The sequence below is a fragment of the Canis lupus genome, chromosome 19 (genome assembly GCF_048164855.1).
Source record: "Canis lupus baileyi chromosome 19, mCanLup2.hap1, whole genome shotgun sequence".
NCBI classification, from domain to species: domain Eukaryota; kingdom Metazoa; phylum Chordata; class Mammalia; order Carnivora; family Canidae; genus Canis; species Canis lupus.
In genome coordinates this window covers 4,902,698-4,915,240 of record NC_132856.1, presented here as the reverse complement: position 1 = coordinate 4,915,240, position 12,543 = coordinate 4,902,698, and the positions used below count along the sequence as shown (strand labels likewise).

General features: G+C 50.1%; 1 protein-coding gene across 9 annotated transcripts in view; it reads left to right on the top strand.

Moving 5' to 3' along the window:
* Window positions 1-12,543, top strand: part of IQSEC1 (IQ motif and Sec7 domain ArfGEF 1) — a 377,635-nt gene that overhangs the window by 238,621 nt on the left and 126,471 nt on the right. The window lies entirely within an intron of this gene.

Sequence of the window (12,543 nt, the reverse complement as noted above, 5' to 3'; positions counted from 1 at the left end):
CCTCAGGTCAGCCCATGGTCCCCGCCATCGGTGGAGAATGGCAGTGGCGTTTGCCATGGGTCACTTTGCAACTCAGCTTAATTGTACCCTCCTCTCCCTCCAGCCCTGAAACTGGTAGGCTTTCTGCAAAGAAGTGGTCACCCTGGAGTGTTCTGTGGCTCAATGCTGTGTTTCATTGTTTCTTGCTGCTGGGATCGGCCCTGGAGTGGACTGGATCCTGGGCAGAGGTGACCCCACAGGAGGGCAGCCTGGCCCTGCCACAGTACATTCCCTCCGACCTAATAGGCAACTCATGTGATTAACAGGTGTGACTGCCTGCATCCCAAGCAGGAATTATCTGATAGCTACTGGGGGAAGCTGAATGGGAGATCCCCGGTCTGGAGGTCAGGAGACCAGAGTTCAGAGTTCACGTCCCTTCCCTTGCTGTGGGACTTTGGACACGTTGCTTTCCCTCTCTGAGCCCCAGCTTACCCATCTTTTGGTATCTGGAACTGGTAATAGTGGCATTTGGGGACTGCTTCCTGAAACGGTGCAGGCGGCAGACTCCACGAGCCCGAATGTTTAACAAACCTGACCATATCACGTGTGTTGTGCCTGCACACACACCTTGGCCCACAACCGCGGGGGCCTGGGCCAGCAGAGAGGGCCTTGTGGGCCACCCCCATGGTTGCCTTCAACGGCACGTAATGAAGGATCTGGGAGGAGGGAGTTAGAATACCAGCTATTCTGAGGGAATTCGTTTTTCCCGATTTCACACTCTGTGAAGTCCACCGCTATTAATATGCAAGCAGCTCTGGGAAAGTATGGGAGCTTTTCTTTTCTCTTCCAGGGGCTTTCTCTGAAGGGGGCGGGCACTGAGGGTCTCACGGCAGCCTCAGAAAGGAGGATCCCTACTCTTGGGTGGGTGCCAGGGAAAGAGGCCCGTCCTGCATCTGATTAGCACCGCCACTTCTGAGCCCAAGGCCACACCAGGTGGGATCTCCACCCTGTTCAGGTGGCGGAGCCTTCACCCTCACCCTGGGGGGGTTGTTGTTAGAGCCTTGGGGCACCTGGCATATTCTGGTTGGTAGTGATGAGAGAGGGTGGGGCACTTCACAAGATCGTTAATCCTCACCCCTACTGCAATGGGGCACTAAGCCCCACTCCAAGCAGGTGAGCTGTCTGACTGAAGGGCAGGCAGCCAGGTCCGTGGAGCCACAGGATTTGGACCCAGGTCTCTCTCCTCAGACAATCTCTCGAGTACTCCACAGCTTGAGGCCAGGTGGCACACCGGGGCTTGGAGCCGGAGGGATGACTGAGGCACAGCTCTGCCCCCACAAGGGCTCAGGTGGAAAAGGTAGCAGTCATGGTCAGCGCATCTGTGGAGGAACAGGGTGTGGGGCCTTCACAGAGGAGGTGACAGCTGAACGGGCAGTAAAGTGTCTGGAGAAGTTGGCAGGGCTAAGAAGGAGAAGGCGGGTGTTCCAGGCAAAGGGAAAAGCATGTGGGGAAAAAAAAACCCCAGAAGCTTTAAAAGGGCAGTGTTTTCAGGTGGTAGCAAAAGACCATGGAGCTAAAATGGGGTGCCAGGGACCGGGGGCTGGGCTTTGTGCTGCACACAGTTGAGGACTCCATGAAAATGTAGGGAGGGGGTGACAAGCTGAGAGCTGCCCACCCCCCAGGGGAGCACGACCTGGTTCAGCCTCCAGGGGAGCTGGTGAAGGCCCCCTAGGCCCGACCCCCCCCCTTCCCACCTTGGGAAGTTCATATTCACAGGTGGGGCTCTTTTTCCAAGCCAATACTGCAGCCCAGAGACAACTGGGGCATAGTCCTCAAGGAGCTCCCAGCCTCCAAGGGGAAAGAGACCCACTTACAAGTCATGAAAATTAAAGATGAGAGATAGAGGTGGCACAAAGCTTCCAGTAGCATGAGGGAGGCTGTCTGGGAGAAATCAAAGAAGTCTTCCTTCAGGAGGTAGCTTCTGAGCTGGTTGTAGGAGTGGGATTTTTCCAGACAGGGAAGGGTGGAGAGCACGGCTTAAACAAACATAAGGAAGTAGGACCAAGCCTGGCATGGTTCAGAAATGGACAGAGGTGAGGCTGAAGTGTAGGGTACATGCAAAGGGACAAGCCTAGAAAGGAAGGCAGACTAGATGACTATAATGCTGAGGCTCACTGAGCACCTGCTGCACGTGAGGTCCCACTCCAAGCCCCAATTCTGCAGCAACCCAAACACATGAAGGGTGTGGTTATCCCATTTCCCCCGCTGAGGAGACACTGAGGCACAGGAAGGAGAAGTAGTTTGCCCAAAGTCACATGGCTTGTCAGTGGGCCCCTCAGGATTTTACCAGCTGGTCTGGCCATGGAGGCCACTCACTGCCAGCTAAGGAATCCAACTGTGCATCCCAGCAAATGATATGCTCAGGGCTGGATCAGCCCTCTCTCCATCCCCAGTGAGTGACCATAAATAACAGTGACACATCTGTCAGGGAGACAAGAACCTGGCTTTCTGGTCAGACCTAATCCTGGCAGAGTGCTCAGAAACTCACTTTCCCTCCAAGCCTGCCCCTGTACAATGTGGGACGGGTGCTAGCCCATGTCTCGTGGCTCCCGTGGGGATTGACAGGGGCAACTCCAGGAGAGCACTCAACGTGCTGCACTTAGTAGGGATGTAGGGAATGGTGGCTGTCCTTGCCCAGACAGATCCACCCTCAGGAAGGCTTTGCAAACAGAACCACTTGGCTTTTTTCCTGATGCCATATTCCGTTGTTTAAAACAGCGACCCAAAACTTAAGAGTATGAAAAGGATGTTTTGCAGACAATGCATAATTAACCACTTCTAAACACAGGGTGTGCCAGGCTCCCTTGAAGCTGTTAATTATTCTTCATTAGGGATCTTAAATTAATGTAAAATAATCCTGGAGCTCTGCCAGAGGCTGAGGCTGGGGGAGGAGCAGAGCTGCTTATTTCAACGCGAGAATGAAAGAATGTTCATAGGGCACTTCTGCATTCCGCCAGGGTAGATGGTGGCCCTGGGAACCCTTCAGCTTTGGCCAGGGGGCCATCGCGGGAAGACACAGAACCCTCCCCCCAGTCGCCAGAGCCCAGCAGACCTCAGGGGACTCTCGTTCAAGAAACAGGTGCAATGAATGCAGAGTAGTATACCCATTGCCTGGCTTCACAAATAAACTCTTACAAGGCAGTGGGCGGCCCCTGTGGACCTCCCTCAAATCCTAGGCCTCCCCCAGTCCCCCAGAGCTAAACCTAAGTAGCACGCCGCCACCACCACCCCATTCCATCTGTATTTTTCTCATGCACATTTTTAGAACTTTGCTAACAAAAAGGCTGTTTTTACATGTTTTTAAGCTTCAGGTATATGATGTAATCTGCAACTTGCTTTTAAAAATCTTTTAATTGTGGTAAAGACTTAAAATCCACCGTCTTAGCCATTTTTAAGTGTCCAGTTCAGTGGCACAAAGTACATTCACATTGTTGTGCAAACATCATCACCATCCGTCTCCAGGACATCACAAAACTCTGTCCCCATTAAACACCAGCCCCCCATTCCTCCCATGCCCAGCCCCTGGCAACCCCCACACTACTTTCTGTCTCTGAATATGACTGTTCTAGGGACCCCACATAAGTGGGATCATACAGTGTTTGCCCTTTTGTGGCTGGCTTATTTCACTGGGCACCATGTCTTCAGGGGTCATCCAATGTAGCATATTGCAGAATTTCTTTCCTTTTTAAGGCTGGATAATATTCCATTGTGTATAGACCACACTTTGTTTATCCATTAATTTGTCATTGGACACTTGGGTTGTTTCCCCCTTTCGATGATTATGAATAATGCTGCTGTGAACATGGGTGCACAGCTATCTATCTCTTCAAGATGCAACTTGCTTCTTTCCTTCAACCTTTGCTGGTGAGATTTATCGTGGTTGCTATGTATAATAACATCCGTTCATGTTCACTGGTGTATAGTATTCTGTTGTACAACGATGCCATTGTGCAAATATCTGTTCTGCAGTTTTTATGAATTCAGTGGTTTCTCATTTTTTGATATTATAGACAGGGTTGCAGCAAAGAGTCTTGCACGTATCTCCTTGCTTGCTCACGTTTGCAGAGCTTCTGTAGGGTGCATACCAGGGCAGTATAAGAGCACCTTGAGCTTCACTGAGGTTTATGCACTGGCTCAGAGTGGTTGGAATGGTGTGCATCCTCACCAGCAGTGGGTGAGAATCCCCATGTTTCTATGGGCTTGGCTTTACTCAGTATTAAAAGCCAGATGCTGTTTTTAATGTCAAAAGGAGAGAGAGAGAGAAAAAGGGGAGAGAACTGTAGGTGGACTTCACCCATAGATCTATACAGCCTCAGGTGTCATGAAGTGGAGGGTGAGGCCCGCATATGCTGTTCCCTTGGCCCATGTAGTTCCAGGTCCTCGGTAGTGAGGGATTTTCAAGAGTGATTATAACTCTGCATGCTGGGATCCCTGGGTGGCACAGCGGTTTGGCGCCTGCCTTTGGCCCAGGGCGCGATCCTGGAGACCCGGGATCGAATCCCACGTCGGGCTCCCTGGTGCATGGAGCCTGCTTCTCCCTCTGCCTGTGTCTCTGCCTCTCTCTCTCTCTCTGTGACTATCATAAATAAATAAAAAAATTAAAAAAGAAAAAAACATTAACTCTGCATGCTCACATGCCCCCCAGGCTGACCTTGTAGCCTCGCCACCACCCCCCCCCCAGCATACTATGGGTGTCTGGTTACAAATGGAGGATTGCTTCAGATTATACCACTTGTCAATTTATTTCCCGATGGGTGGGTCTCACTGACCGCTTCTCTTGGAAGTAACCAAGAGCAGGTGTATCCAAACCACAATGTGAAGAAACTCACTCTGGAGGAGCTCCCTCAGCCTCAGCCCCAGTGAGTGAACTTAGTGGGCTCGCAGCTCTGAGTGCACAGCCCAGGGGGCCAGCCAGGCCGACCCTCCAGGGCTGGGCACAGGGCACAGGGCACACGCAGCACACACTAACGTCCCAGGGCTCAGCTCTTGGCTGCTAAGTTCGGTCTGTTTAAAAACTTGGCAGTCAGACCCCAGATGCTCCGTGACTTGGGGAGACTGTGCAGGCTCTGAGGTCAGACTGACTGGGAATCCTACCTAGCCTTCGATAGTAATTATTACTATTATTCCCTACTTTCACTGACTGTTTATATGTGCTAAATACTTTACACCCAGCGTCTCCATTAATCCTCCCAACAGCCTCATGAAATAGGTCCTGTTACTTCCCCCATATTTCTGACAATGAAGCAGAGACTCAGAGAGGGTAAGGGACTTCCCTGAGTTAGCAGAATATGGTCCATCCAACCCAAGGGATGGACCCAACTAAGCTGCCCTGCTTCACCTATGGTCTGCACTGTTTAAAGCTTCCTGACTCCGTGTGACTGCGCCACTAGCTGTGGCTGTATGACAGATGACCCCAGAATGTAATGACTTAAAACAATGACGATGTTTGCTCTTCCTGTGGATCTGCAATTTGGGCGGATCCTGTTCTACTCCCATCAGATGGGGCTTCTGGAAGACTGGCAGCTGGATTCCCTCATCTTGCAGTTGCTGCTGGCTGTCAGCTAGCACATCCACACAGGGCCCCCGCAGGTGGCCTGGGCTTCCTCACGACATGGTGGCTGTGTTCCCAGAGTTAGTTTTCCTAGAGAGAGAGAGAGCCAGATAGAAAGTGTGTCACCTTTCATGAGCAGGCCACAGAAGTCATGAGGCATCACTTCTGTGGCAGTCCATTCACTAGGGCATCACAGAATCCTTCCCATATCCAAAGGGAGGTGACTTACACCCCACCTCCTGACCGGGAGCCTCTGGGGCATCCTAGAGGTAGAATCTGCCCCCAGTGACCATCCAGAACACATCCCCATTCCAGCCCTCCTGTTCTGAGCTGAAATGGGCTTGGGAAGAGTGCCTAATAGGCATGAAACCACCTGGGACACAGTTGGCACTTGATAAATTGTAGGTCTTCTTTTTATTAATGAAATAAGTTTGAAGAAAGCATGGTTATTATCCAAGAGAGGAAGTGATCACTTCCACTGGGAAAGCAGAGAAGATTCTTGTAGAGCTGAGATAGGTCTTGTGGGATGAAGAGGGTTTTTCCATTAACATGGAGAGGTCAGTGCCCAGGGCAGAAAAGGTGTGAAAAGGATGTGAGTGGTGTGTGAGCACTGAAATCGCCTGTGGCCAGCTAGAGTGAAAGGGAATTTAGGTACTGCTCTCGGGAGTTCAGAGGATCACAGGAAACTGGAGAAGTGGGCTGAGCCCTGGGCAGGAGCACCTCCCACTCCGCCCAGTGCAGGCTCCCAGCTGTGAAGAAGGAAGGGTACCTGCACCCACGGAGCTCATAGCCATGTGCCTCCATTCAGGATGTAAAGCCTGGGGCGACAGCCTGATTGGTCCAGCTCAGGCCATTTCCTGCCCCTCGGCTGTGCTGGGAGGCCAGGGGAGGATCTTCCAGGAAGGAGCCTCCAGGAACCCCTTGGCTTCCACCACACCAGAGGCCTGTGTTGCACCACCACCCCCCACCAGTATTGCACTGTGTGTGAAGCAGCTGGTCCCTGGGCTGTATGGGAAGAGCTGTATGCTGGGTAGTGCAAAGGGCCCTCTGTTCCCCGTGAGCGTGGCCTCCTTATTCAGGCACTTCCGCTGGACCAGAACGAGGCACAGGTGAGGTAGACACCAGAGGCTCAGTTTGACCAAATTGTCAGGGGCCCAGAGAAGCATGTCTTCAGCGGAGTCAGTCAGTGAAGGTTTAAGAATTGGGGAGCCAGAGCTGAACCCAGCTCAAGTTTAGAGAGGAATTGAGCCCCTCGAGTGGGAACAAGGCTACCTGCCTCCATCCACATGTCCTTGTCAGGTGCATCTAGAGGGCGGTTAAAGCAGCCACCACAGGTGTGGGTAGCCCCCAGGGATGCAGTCCTCCGCGAATGACCTCTCCTGGCAGTCCAGTGTCTTAGCAAGATCCCTCTGGTGGCCAGAGGGTGGGAAATCACTGGGCTCTCACGGATAAGCACTTTCATCTCAGTAATTGCTGGACTTTGCACGTGAGATTATCCATACCGGGTGACTATCTGTGCCTTAGCCATGTCTTGGCAGCCATCAGATGGATGGGTCGGGCTGCCTGGGGAAGGGCATGCCAACCTGATGGGTGCCGGGTACCCAGGCAACTCCGAGAAGGAAAGAGCTGGCTAGGCCCAATGAGCTGAGTCCCTTCTGTCAGGGACTGTTTGGGGGCCATTTGTACCCCCACCCCTCCCCCTGCCATCCTGCACCAAATTCATATGTTCAAGTTCTGACCCCAGGTCCCCTGACCTCTGACTCAGAATGGGATTGTATTAGAGATAAGGTCTTTATCAGGGAAATTAAGTTAAAATGAAATCATTAAGATGGCCCTAATCCAATATGACTGATGTCCTTATAAGAAGAGATTAAGTGCAGACACAAGACACAGAGGGAAGACCATGTCTGATGATTAATTTTGCGTGTCATCTTGACAGGGCCACAGGTGTCCAGAGATTTAGCTAAACATAATTCTGAATGTATCTATGAGGTGTTCTGGATGAGATTAACACCTGAATTGGTGCTCTGAACAAAGCAGATTGCCCTCCCTAGTGTGGGTGGGCCTCATCCAATCTGCCGAAGGCCTGAGTAGAACAAAAAAGCTGAGTGAGCTCCACCTACCTAGACTCACACTGAAACATTGGCTCCTCTCAGGTCTTAAGCCTCCCAGCATTTGGGCTGGAAGCCACCATCAGCGTTCTGGGTCTCCAGCATGCCAGCTGAAGACTTTGGGACTTGCTGGCCTTCTACATCACATACACTAATTCCTTATAATGAATAAGTACGTGTACACATACACACACATCCCCTTGCTTCTCCTCTGGAGGACCCTGACTAATACCCTATGTGAGGACACAGGGAGAAGAGGCCATCTGCATGCCTAGGAGAGGGGCCTTAGGAGAAACCAGCCCTGTAGACTCCTTGATCCAGATTTCTACCCTCCAGAACTGCACAAAAAAATTAGTTTCTGTTGCTTAAGCTCCCTAGTCTATGATACTTCGATTTAGCTAACTGCTATAGGGCCTCTCTTTCTTCATCTGTGAAGTGGGTCCAAGGGCACATTCTCAGGCTTATCGTGAGACTGTCGAGCACAAAGTATGTGTATATCATCTATGCTCTCACCAGAGCCAATGTGTCTGGTGTGTGGTGGTCAGGACTGGGATCTGGGCAAGGAAGGCATTCACTAGAGGCACAGAATTTAAGCTGGCACCAAAAAACCCCCTCAGTAATCAAGTAAATAAAATGTCAAAATCATACCTGAAAAGACAGGCTGTTGTTTGTTTTACCATATGTATTACCGTACCGCACAAATAGTCATTTTCACAGGGGCTCTGGTTTCTAGGCCCTACAGCCCAGCATGCCCTGTGGGGTGGGTTTATGAGGGTCGACAGTGATGTGCAAATGGATAGGGAACTGGGGCATTGTGTATATAGTCTTTTTAAATTTTACTTTATTTATTAACTATTTCACTTGGTTCAAAATACAGCATGCTATTTTGGCAAGTATATATAGGGGTGCACATTTTTCCTTTTGCATCGAGTTCTGATGTGGTTCTGCACCATGCTATAGCTCACCTGGAGCCAGCTGCCCACAAGCTGTGTCATTCACTTTGAAAGGTCAGGCTGGATGCTCTCCTTGGAATGCCACCCTGAGAATGCTTTTCCCTCTGGATATTTGTAAAGGAGGCTTAAGAACTAGGGATTGTTCGGGATCCCTGGGTGGCGCAGCGGTTTGGCGCCTGCCTTTGGCCCAGGGCGCGATCCTGGAGACCCGGGATCAAATCCCACATCGGGCTCCCGGTGCATGGAGCCTGCTTCTCCCTCTGCCTGTGTCTCTGCCTCTCTCTCTCTCTCTCTCTCTCTCTCTGTGACTATCATAAATAAATTAATTAATTAATTAATTAATTAATTAAAAAAAAAAGAACTAGGGATTGTTTGGGGCGCCTGGGTGGCTCAGTCGGTTAAGCATCCAGCTTTGGCTTAGGTCATAATCTCAGGGTCCTGGGATCAAGTCCCGTGTTGGGCTCCCTTGCTCTGTGGGGAGTCTCCTTGTCCCTCTCTTTCTGTCCCTCCCCCACCCCCCATGCTCTCACGCTCTCTCTCAAATAAATAAATAAAATCTTAAAAAAAAAAAAAAAGAATTAGGGATTGTTTCTCCAGAGAGGACATCATTATGTCAGTTGGCAACTCTGAATAAGATCTGAGGATTAGATAGTAGTATCAAGTCAATGTTAATGTCCTGACTTTGAAAATCATACTGTGATTATGTCACAGAATGTCCTTGTTTTAGGACAGATACTCTGAAGTATTAGGGGCTTAAGGTGGCAACTTACTCTCAAATAATTCTGAAAAAAAAATGCGTGTGTGTTGGTTAGTGTGTGTGCATGTGCTTATACCTGTGTATGTGTACTTGCAGAGAGAGCAGAACAAGAAAAAAAATATGATAAAGCAAATGGGATACAGTGTTAGCACATGGGGAATCTGGGTGAAGCATACACAGGCTTCTTTGTACTCTTCCTGCAACTTTGCTGTGGTCTGAAATTAACTCAAAATACAAAGTTTAAAAAAAGTTCAAGAGTTGCTGAGAGCTAGTTTACAGTGCCGATGCTCTGGCTTCTTCTGGAGCCACCTGACCCCAGATTTCCCCTCTGCCTCCTTCCTAGTCCTTCAGGCCCCTGCTGGAATGCCACCTTCCTGATCACCTTGCCTGCCACAGCACCATCCTGTCCTAGTCATCATCTTCCACATCCCCCAGTTTTGTTTTCTTTATTGCCCTCACCAATATCAGAAATCATCTCATCATTTGCCTAGTGTTTGTCTCCTCTGGCCCTACCCCCAAATGTCAGCTCTGTGGAACTCTGTCTCGTTCATCCCTCCCCACCTCCATCCTCTGTGCCTGGCACACACTAGGTGTTCAATAAATACCCGTGAACAAGAGAAAGGTTAGATGATCCTAAGGCTGCAGGTCAGAAACCCAGAAGTCTTGTCCTTCCTGGTTTCCACCTCCCAGACTTGCCAAATGAACCTGCCAAATGCACTCTGGGCTTCCATTTCTTCATCTTGACCCCAGCTCTAAAGCTTTGGGACCATGATGCTGAAAGCCCCAGCTGAGACCCTCTCTGCCACAGGGATTGCCAGGCAGGGTGGACCTGCCTCCCCAGACTCCTCACTGCTCCCTCCCTGATGGAAGAAGAGCAGAAGAAAATGTAGACCTTACCTATAAGGCCAGTGTCCCCCATACAGTGAACTCACAATGCGAGTGTGTTCACTGCCCTCCCAGGCCTTCTTCATAACAAAGACTGGGCAGATTTTAAGTCCAGCGCCTTTGGCAGGAAACAGTATCTGCCTGAAATTGAATAACATTGTCTTGTTTTCATGGTAACCTTCTACTTACAGCAAGTGATACTAGTTTTCCATTTGGGGGAGCGATATAAAGTTTCCTTTTAAAATAAATGTCCTCAGGAGTGAAAGCCGATTAATTTGGTATTTTGTACATTGTTTTTTAACATATTATTGTTGGAAATTTGAAATCTGATTGGCAGCGGAGGGCAATTGCCCAGGGTCCCCCAGCAGGTCCCACCACAAATCACGTACCTGCACCAGATGTCATGGCTTTGCCGGGCATGTTTCATCTTTCCTCCATGCGTTCCACACCCATTGTCGTGTTCAGCTTTCCCAGATGGTCTCCAAAAATGTCTTTCTACTGTCAATTTGTTCAAATCAAATCTGCACACTGCATTGTGTCCATTGACAGTTCCCCTTCCTTTTTCAGCTTTGCCATTCATTTGTTGAAGAAACCAGGCCATTTGCCTTAGCACATCACACATTCAATTTGTGTCTGATCACTTCCCCCACTGGTGTCATTTCACCTGTTCCTCTGTCTCCCGTAGCTCCTGTTAACTAGGAATTAGATGGAAGCCCTTGATTAGAGTTGCTGTTTTAAGCCATACTAGGTATTTTAAGCCAGTTGATTTTTAAGGGAAAATATTAAATAGTGTTAAATGAAATACCATGTCCACAGGAGAGTCTGCATCATAAGGGTGGGGTGAGGATGGAGCTGGGAACAGTCTATGAGCAGAAGAACACAGTGCAGGAGACTCAGCCAGGGGGCTGATAGGGACAAGGCAAGGCTGAGCTGGGGGAGTGAAGAAAAAGAAAGGAGGCAGGAAGGCCATGGAGGAGGTGAGGTCCTGGCCCAGGGTGGTGTGCAGTCCTCACCAGTTCTCTGAATGAGCTTTGTGTGTGGGCATGATCAGTCAAGGAGAGCATTCCTATGTGGGATCCCTTGACCTGCATGCCAAGACCCGGGACTCAAGGAGCCAGGAGCCAAAGAATTTAGGCCTTTCAGCACAGGATGGGCATCCCAGGGAACAACTCTTCTCCTTTGCCTGAGAAGGACCTGGGGAATGGATCCAGCCAGCAGCCACTGGGATTTAGGTTAGGCATAGAGAAGGACCTTCCTACCAGAGCAGGAAAGTAGGATTGCTGTGTGGCAATAATATGCATTTGAGAGCAGAATTGCTTGGGCTCAAATCCTAGCTCTGCCATTTCCTATTTGTATAACCCTGAGCATGTTTGTATACCTCTCTGTGCCTTAGTTTCCCCACTCTATAGATGAGATGGCAATGGATCCTACCTCTCAGATGGGCCTACGGATCCAGTGAGTTAATCACATGTAGGGCCCTGGCTACAGTAAGCACTCAGTAACCACTGGGTGTTATTATTATTATTATTGGACAATAATGAAACACCTCTCCCCAGAAACTTTAGTGATTGCCACACACGGCAACTTTAGAGACTAGGAGCTCAGAAGAGCATTCCTTTAAGTTCATAACCCTTCATAGGGCTTCTCAAAGCACTGGCTCCTCAGATGGGTCTGATCTTCACAAACTGCAACCCCCCACCAGGCAAATTTTGTTCTCTCCCAGTTCTGCAGATGAGAACACTGAAATAGGGGGAGGGGGTTGTCAGGAATGGTGTATAAGAAGCCCATGGCCAGTGCAGCTCAGTGGCATAGAAAGGTCTTAGTCAGAACCTGTGCTCAGAGTCCCAGATCTTCTGCTCCCTAGCTGTGTGACCTTAAAAAAGTCATTTAATGCCTCCGTGACTCCATTTCTCCATCCCCAACGTTTTAGGGAGTGGGACCGGGGCCTCCGCTGCTTCCACTATCTGATTTCCCTATGTGGCACATCAGGACACAAATCCTGAAGGTCCCCGGGACAGTCGGCCTTCCCCAGGGCCAAAAAGAACCAGAGTCCGAAGTCCCAAAAGAGAAGCCCGGAGGGCTGGCTGTCGGTTAGAATGATTGCCAATGTCAGACCCTGCTCTTTGGGGCTCCTCTCCCCCAGCCAGGCTGCCCTCAGCAGTGTTCAGTCCTAGGGTCTGGCTCTACCTAGTTCCTGGTTGGCAGCCACTGGAGCAGATCCTGAAGAGACATCCCAGAGCAGTCTCC